This window comes from Penaeus monodon, chromosome 5, assembly GCF_015228065.2.
Source record: "Penaeus monodon isolate SGIC_2016 chromosome 5, NSTDA_Pmon_1, whole genome shotgun sequence".
In the NCBI taxonomy this organism is placed as follows: Eukaryota; Metazoa; Arthropoda; class Malacostraca; order Decapoda; family Penaeidae; genus Penaeus; species Penaeus monodon.
This window is the reverse complement of record NC_051390.1, coordinates 52219852-52228471: the sequence shown is the minus strand read 5'-3', so window position 1 is coordinate 52228471 and position 8620 is coordinate 52219852. Positions and strand designations below refer to the sequence as shown.

General features: G+C 34.2%; 1 long non-coding RNA gene across 1 annotated transcript; it reads left to right on the top strand.

Moving 5' to 3' along the window:
* The first annotated feature begins 2679 nt into the window (after nucleotides 1-2679).
* On the top strand, nucleotides 2680-4203 carry LOC119572868. The gene is made up of 2 exons (XR_005228741.1): nucleotides 2680-2756; nucleotides 3988-4203. It is a non-coding gene; the product is annotated as an uncharacterized LOC119572868 (long non-coding RNA).
* Nucleotides 4204-8620: the final 4417 nt, after the last annotated feature.

The window sequence follows — 8620 nt, the reverse complement described above, 5'->3', positions numbered from 1 at the left end:
TGTTGTGTGCTACGTCCCGATAGAAATTCATAGTCTTTAAGATAACTTATCTTGTAACTTGTAACTGAGTCTGTTCAAAATTATCCTTTCTAGATCTTTGCATACACACGAAGTTAGTAAAAGTGGACGGTATTTATCAGTGCTTGGTTTCAGTATAGGGGTGATTAGACTGCGCGTCCAGAGACCAGGCAGAATACCTTGTGACAAACTTAACCTGTACAGATACAAAAGGGGATTACCAGGTACTTGAGCTATAAGGCGGAGGACACTATAGGTAATTCCAACCTCATCCTCGCCTGGGGCGAACGCTTTTCCTTTGATTAGTGCATTGTTCAGTTCATTAAAGAAATGTGGATAGGCGGCTCCGTAGAGTTGAACAGGGAACGAACACCCAACTTCCGCAATCTTTTATCACTCGGTATTCCACTTGCACTCAACACTAGTCACTCAACCTTGAGGACGGAACTCGACCTCTTCACGCCACTAACTCTTGATGGATTTAGTTCCATCAGTCTGTTCTTATCTGGATTTTGCGATGTGTGACGATTCTTTGAGAGGAAATATCGTGGAATAACTGAACGGTGCCACGATTGCATTTGTAGTAACAGACCTGCTTCCCCAAAATACATGTCATTAAATATCTTTTACATTATAGGATCTAATCGTTACTATTAACTTTGTTACACATGACATATTATTTTCCCCACACAGTGTAATACCTCATAACTACCTAGTATTATAGAGTTTCTTTACCCTCTAAGTTAAACCTGGGAAGTCATAACAGGATGACGTTTTCGTATTTGCAGCTTAATGGATAGTTCGTACGTCTTTCAATAACCCAAGTATACTGATTATTTACAGCCCTATGGTGCTTCTCGGTAAGGCGTTTATGTTAAAATCAGTATGAGAATTTTCGTGACGAGACTTTTTCATATAGTTATTATTTAAAGTGCCTTTCATTTTATTGATGTTATTACCGTTGATTTCATTTCCATCATATTCACTGCTGTGTGTTGTTATTATCATTATTTTCTATAATGATCGTTATTATCACTGTGATTATCACTATTATGACCAATGTCATCACCATCATTATAATCGCATTTAGAATATTTATTATTATCATAGTTGTGGTTATTATCATGATTACTTTACTATTGGTAATACTTTTACTTCTATTAAAACTAGTATTATTATAACATTATTTCAATGTATTCCACAATTTCTCTCGTTCTGTTTATTTTTATTATAATTACTGTTTCACTGATAATAACATTATCATTATCATTCTTATTACTGTGAGTAATTATTATTGTTATTATTATTATTATTATTATTATTATTATTATTATTATTATTATTATTATTATTATTATCATTATTAACATTATTATAGTGATAACTATTCTTGTCATTATTACTATTATTATTCTTATTGTTAATATTATTATTGTTATTATCTTTATGATCATTATTTACTATTATTTATCAATATTATTATTATCCCCATAATCATTGTCACTATTATTATTATTATTATCATCATTATCATAATTATCTTATTATTTTTCAATTATTATTATTATTTTCATTATCATTCTTATCATTATTATTACCATAATTTTTATTATTAATACATTATTATCATTATAACTCATCATTACAATTGCCATTATTATTGTCATTATTATAAACATTATCTTTACTATCGTCATTATCACTATCATTATCATTATTACTTTTATTATTATTATTATTATTATTATTATTATCATTATTATTATTATTGTTATTATTATTATTACTATTATTATTATCACTCAGTATGATTATTAATGTTATCATTATTGTTATAATAATTATCATTATTATCAATACTATTGTTTTTTATTATCATTATCACCAAAATTATTATTATCATTATCATCATCATCTTTATTATTATTATTATTATTATTGTTATTATTACTATTAATATTATTATCAATATTATTAGTGTTAGTATCATTATCATCATCCTCATACTCCTCCTCCTCATCATCATCATCATCATTCTCATTATCGTTATTATTTATACTATGATAATTATTATTATTATCGTTATTATTGTTGTTGTTATTATCATCACTATCATTATTGTTATTATTAATTATTATTATTATTATCATTATCATTATTATTATCATTATAATAATAATAATAATTATTATTATTATTATTATTATTATTATTATTATTATTATTATTATTATTGTTATTATTATTATTGCTATTACTATTGTTGTTGTTGTTTTGTTATTATAATTATTGTTATTACTATCATATTATTATCACTGTTATTTTATTATAATTTATTATTGTTATCATTTCTATTATTATAATCATTATTATCAATAGTAGTATTTTCTTTTGTTATTTCTATTATCAATATTGTTATTGTGATCACCATTATATATCATTATCGTCGTTATCATCATTATTATCATCATGATCATTATCATCATTATTATTATCATTATCATTGTTATCATTGTTATTACTACTATCACCCATCAGCATTTTTTCTCTTAATATATTATTGTTATTATTTCAGTTTCTTTTCACATTAATATTTTCCTTACGATAGTTAAAGCGAAATCACGATAACACAACCCCTCTGATCTCGATTACACGAGCAGGATTTATAAACCTTTCCTCTAGAATGTAAACACTGTCGGTAAAACTTGTTACTTTATATCTTATTGTTTGTTAAGTCTGTAAGTATATGCTTGGGTAGTTTTTGTTATTTTTATGATAAAGTAGAACCTCACATTGTAAAGATTTCTAGATTCTGGATCATGGTAGATGGTTAGAATAGTGTCTTTCGAGTGCTATTAGGCTGTGTTTTTTAAGTTTTGTAGTCGACTTGAGAATTTGGATTAATGATTGTACAGATGATTTAACTCCAGGGAAGTATGATAATTGAAGGATAAGGGATAATGACAGTGTTGATGATTTGCACCGAAATACCACTTACTATTTTTTTTAAGAAACCAGAACGAAGGCTAATATCCAAAGAAGCTAATTATACCTAATAAGAAAGAAAATATTAATTTTTCACAATACCTTCGCATAAACGATTGTGATGCTTATGGTATTGATGGATTCTTCTCATCCTCTAGTACACATGTATGTAGATATTATGTCTTGGAACCCCCCAAACCTCCACATTTTTTGACCCGATAGCAAGGGAAGGCATGAAAGGCACCAGGCAAATTGCAGGGTACACTGTCAATAATATATTATCATAATGAAAGTAATACCTCACTTTACAGCTGAATGTCCCCCAACCCCTGCACAAGAAAACAGAATCCAAAATGTATACATGGCATGATAGAGTGTGTCACACTCCACATTGGGCATCCTGCATGGTGGTCAAATGTTCAATTCTACTGTGAATATGTGGAGGATTCTTTGTCTTCTGTTACAGGGATTGGGGGGAGAGGTAGCCCTCCAGGAGAAGGGTCACAGGGTCATAGTCCCCTGTATTAAACAATATAGTGACTGCATCTGTGTATGATATTCATATTCTTCCCTGCAGTTTCCCTAGTACCTTTCCCTGCTATTGGAGCCAAGATCGTTGCTAATGAGGGGGGTTTCCATGGCATAATTTCAATATATTTGGATAGTAGAGAGTAAGCGCAATCCATTGGCGCCAAAATTTTTGCAATTGCTCATGCAAAAGTATTCTGAAAAATTACCAAGAAAACATAACACAGTAGACCAAAATGAAAACTAGACCCTACCCTTAAACAAAATTGAAAACAACCCGTCATGCAGATTGTGTAAAAATCAAATTTTGCACCAGGAAAACGACTGCTACTACAATGCTCAAGATGCCATTCACTCTAAACAGAATTAATAGAAGTACAACAAATGAAAAATATTGGAATAGGTGTAGTTTCTCACAGCCTTTTCATAATCTAACAACAAATTTCTTTTTTACAGATACAGTTCACTCACGCATTGAAAATTGCTACATATAAAGATAATCAAGACTCACTTTATGAAGAGCTAAAATAATCAACATCATACAAGAAGCCAAAAGACCAAAGTATGTAATAAAAAAAGAAAGATAAACAGAAAAGAAGAAAGAAGAGAGCCGAGGAACATAGACTAATCCTCATCTACAACCTTATAATAGAAAGGAAAGAGAATAAGGTGGTATCCCAGACAGTAAAATACTTTTTGTATAATTTTGCATGCTTTTTTAAGTACAAACTTGAGTGATTTTTATGAAAATGTTTGTTTTCCAGATTCTGAGGAAAATGGTATACAGATTGCTCATACTGTGTTCTGTCAGTTAGGTAGTATTTATTGTTAGATCTATGTTGCGTCAGTATTGGCTAATACTGAAATAATTGGTTAGAACACACAGGATAATATACCTATGCTATAAGTATTAGCCAAAGTGTTCCATTATTCTGAGGAATTCTGACCACTTATTTCAGTATTAGCCATTACTGATCAACTTTATTGATGAAATTGGTGGTGATGAGAGTCCAAGTTCTTGCCAGAATATACATGGTTGAGGATTGAGTGCCTTTAACAGAGCACAATAGGCATAGATGCCATGATAGTAAGCTTGACAACATGCCACTGTCAAGGCATCAGCCACTGACTGACAATCCACTGCCTTCCATAAAATTCTGTAAAACACTACTGTAAAGGGGGTTATATGGGTGGGCTACCCTAAAATTCATATTGTGGTATTGTCATACTGTGGTTGTTAATGTTTTTTTTTATGTATCATGCAGTTTCCTTTGTATATTACATATCCTCCCAGTAATGGCATTCTGGTTATTCAGCATTGACTAAACCTCTTATAGATGGCTTGTACACTTCATAAACAGTCCATTTATTTCTCTATTCAATCCTGAGCAATGATAATTGTCCAGGGATAATTGTCCAGAGGAGGACTATATGAAGCTATTCAATGCTCTAAGCACATGAGATGTCAACCAAGGCTAACAAACCTCCATTGTGTATATACTGGCGAATTATATAATTTAGATATCAAATGTCAGACATACTTCATGACATCCCCAACAGACAGTGGTAAGTATAGTTAAAAATTATAAGAATTATATTTTACTATTATTAGTCAACGGAAAATTTGATGATGAAATAGTATTTATTAATTTTCTTTTATGAACACAGGAAGGTAGATTTAGTATGTAATCTATGGTAAGTATGTTCTATGAATATCAATGCAAGAGATGATAAAAGATGATTTACTGTAATTTTTTGTTATATTAATCACCAGTTTCACTATGAACATAAGTTTTTATGCTGCTTATGGTGTTCTAGTTTTCTTTTCTTTTCCTGTGAAGTATATATTTTAATGAATGCCTATATTATTACCTCTTTTATTATTATGTATGATACAGGTTACCATGAGTATATCTTAATCCATCCATTATTTTCTTAGGAGTCTTGCAAAGTAACTCGTAAAGATGAAAGAAATTCTTAAGAAATAGCGTGGATTGAGCGAAGATATACATATTTGGACACAGCAGTACTGTGTTGCTTTGTATACATTTTCACCAACTTTTTTGAAGTGATATATAGTATGCTATTTTATTTCAGAAAAATAATGAAATATCCTACACAGGTATTGGCCTTCATAGTTGATACTGACATTGATATTAGTATTTGATATTATTGCTTGATATTATTTTGTTTACACATAGATGAGTCACCAAGGAGATGATTATTAAGCTCTATGTAACCTCACCTGATTAGTATTAAAATAACTAATTGCTATGAAAAAAAATGAAAAGAAAAGAAAAGGATAAGCACTTGAGATATGTAGTCATTTTACTTCTGTGACTAAATTTCTTGTGGAATTATCTTTGTGCAAATAAAGTTATGAACCTAAAATTGTGGTGGGCAATGAGTTGATAACTAATAGTCATATTAATGTATGTGGTGAATTTATATATTTCTATCAAAAGTGATAGCATTACTAAGCATGTCTACCTCAACAACAATTCTGTTGTTGAGGTAGACTTTGAAGCTATATGAATATTTTGTTAAAATTTTGTCTGTGTAGGAAATATATATATGTATATATATATGTGTGTGTGTGTGTATGTGTGTATGTTGTATTATGTTGTATGTATTGTATTGTTATGTATTTTTATGATGTATATGTTATGTATATGTATATGTTATATATATTATAGTATATATTTATATGTATATGTATGTATGTATATTATAAATGTGTATATGTATATATATAAATATATAATATATATATCTATATATATATATATATATATTATATATATTTTATATTATATTATATATATATATATATATATATATTTTCTTTTTTTTTTTATTTTTTTTTTTCCCCCTATTCTATTTTGTTTTTTTTTTCTTTTCCTTTCTTCCCTTAAATTTCTTCTTCCTTTTTCCTCACTTTTCTCTTTTTCCTTTCTCCTTTTTCTTCTTCCTTCTTTCCTCTTTTCCTTTTTTTTTTTCTTTGCTTTCCCCCCCAAAAAATTTCCCTTTCCCCCTTTTGGGGCTCTCCTTTCCCTCTTCTCTCTCTCTTTTTTCCCTTATTTCTTTCCCCTTTCCCCCAGCTCTCTCCCCTCTTTCTCTTTCCCCTTTCTCTTTCTCTTTTCTCTTTCAAAAAAAGGTCCTCTTTCTTTTTCTCTTTCTTCTTTCCCCTCTTCTTATCCTCTTTCTCTTCTCCCCTCTCTCTCTCTCCTCCCCCTTCTCTCTCTCCCCCCTCTCTCTCCCCCCCTTTTCCCCCTCCCCCTCCCTCTCCCCCCTCCCCTCTCTCCTGCCCTCTCTCTTCTCTCTCTCTGTCTCTTTCTCTGGCTCTCTTCTCCTCTCTTCTTTTCTCTCTCTCTCTCTCTCTCTTCTCTTTTTCTCTCCTCTCTCTCTTTCCCCCTCTCTCTCTGGCTCTCTCTCTCTTCTCTCTCTCTCTTTTCTCCCCTTCTCTCTTTTCTCTTCTCTCTCTCCTCTCTCTCTCTCTCCTCTCTCTTCTCTTCTTTTCTCTCTTTCTTTCTCTCTCTCTCTCTCTCTTCTCTCCCTCTCTCTCTCTTTTCTCTCCCCTCTCTCTCTCTCTCTCCCCTCTCTTCCCCTCTTTCTCTCTTTTCTCTCCCCCTTCTCTCCCATCCCCTTTTCCTCTCTCTCTCCTCTTCTCCCCTCTCTCTTTTTCTCTCCTCTCCTCTTTCTCTCTCTCTCTCTCTCTCTCTTTTTTCTCTCTCTTCTCTTTTTTCTCTCTCTCTCTCTCCTCTCTCTCTCTCTCTCCCCTCTCTCTCCCCTCTCCTCTCTCTCTCTCTCTTCTCCCTCTCTATTCTCTCTCTCTCTTTTCTCCTCCCCTCTCTTTCTCTCTCCTCTCCCCTCTCCTCCCCTCTCTCTTTGTCTCTCTCTCCTCCCCTCTCTCCTCTTCTCCCTCTAAATCCCATTCTCTCTCTCTCTCTCTCCTCCCCCTCTCTCCTCTCTCTTTCTCCTAATCTGTTTTTCTCCCCTCTCTCTCTCTCTCCTCTCTCTCTCCTCTTTCTCTCTCTCTCCCCCCTCTTTTTCCTCTTTTTTCTCTCCCCTCTCTCATCCCCTCTCTCTCCCCTCTCTCTCTCTCTCTTCTCTCTCTCTTTTCTCCTCTCTCTCCCCTTTTCCCCCTCTCTCTCCCTCTCTCTTCTCTCTCCCCTCTTTTTCTCTCTCTCTCCCCGTTTTTCTCTTCGTCTCTCTCTCTCTCCCCCTCTCGTTTCTCTCTCTCTCTCTCTCTCTCTTTTCCCTCTCTCTCTCTCTTTTTCTTTTCTCCCCTCTCCCCTTTTCTCTCTCTCTCCTCTTTTTGGGCTCTCTCTCTCTTTTTTTTGGCCTCTCTCTCTTCTCTCTCTCCTCCCCCTTCTCCCCTTCTCTCTCTCTCTCCTCTCTTCCCCCTCTTCTGGCCTCTCCTCTCTCTCTTTCTCCTCTCTTCTCCTCTCTCTCTCTTCCTCTCTTTTCCCCTCTTTTCTCTTCCCCTCTTTTCTCTCTCTTCTCTCTCCTCCTCCTCTCTTCTCTCCTCCCTTCTCTCTCTCTTTCTCTCTTTCTCTTTCTTCTCTTTCCCCCTCTCTCTCTCTCTCTCTCTCTCTCCTCTCTTCCTCTTTTCTCTCTCTTCCTCTTCTCCCCTCTCTCTCTGGCTCTTCCCCTCTCTCTTTCTGCTCTCTCTCTCCCTCTCGGGCCCTCTCTCCTCTCTCCCCTTTTGGCTCTCTCTCTCTCTCTCTCTCCTCGGGCTCTCTCTCTCTCCTCTTGTCTCTCTCTCTCTTTTCCTCTCTGGCTCTTCTCTCTCTCTTTTCTCTCTCTCTTTCTCCTCTCTCTCTCTCTCTCCTCTCCTCTCTCCTCTTTTCTCTCCTCTGTCTCTCTCTCTCTCTCTCTTTGGGCTTCCCTCTCCCCTTCTTTCTTTTCTCTCTCCCCCTTTTTTCTCTTCTCCCCCCTCCCCTTCTCTCTCTTTTTCTTTTCTCTCCTCCCCTCTTTCCTCTCTTTCTCTCTCTTCTCTTTCCCTCCTCTCTCTTTGTCCTCTCTCTCTCTTTTCTCTCTCCCTTCTCCCTTTTCTCTCCCTTCTCTCTCCTCCATCTCTCTCTTT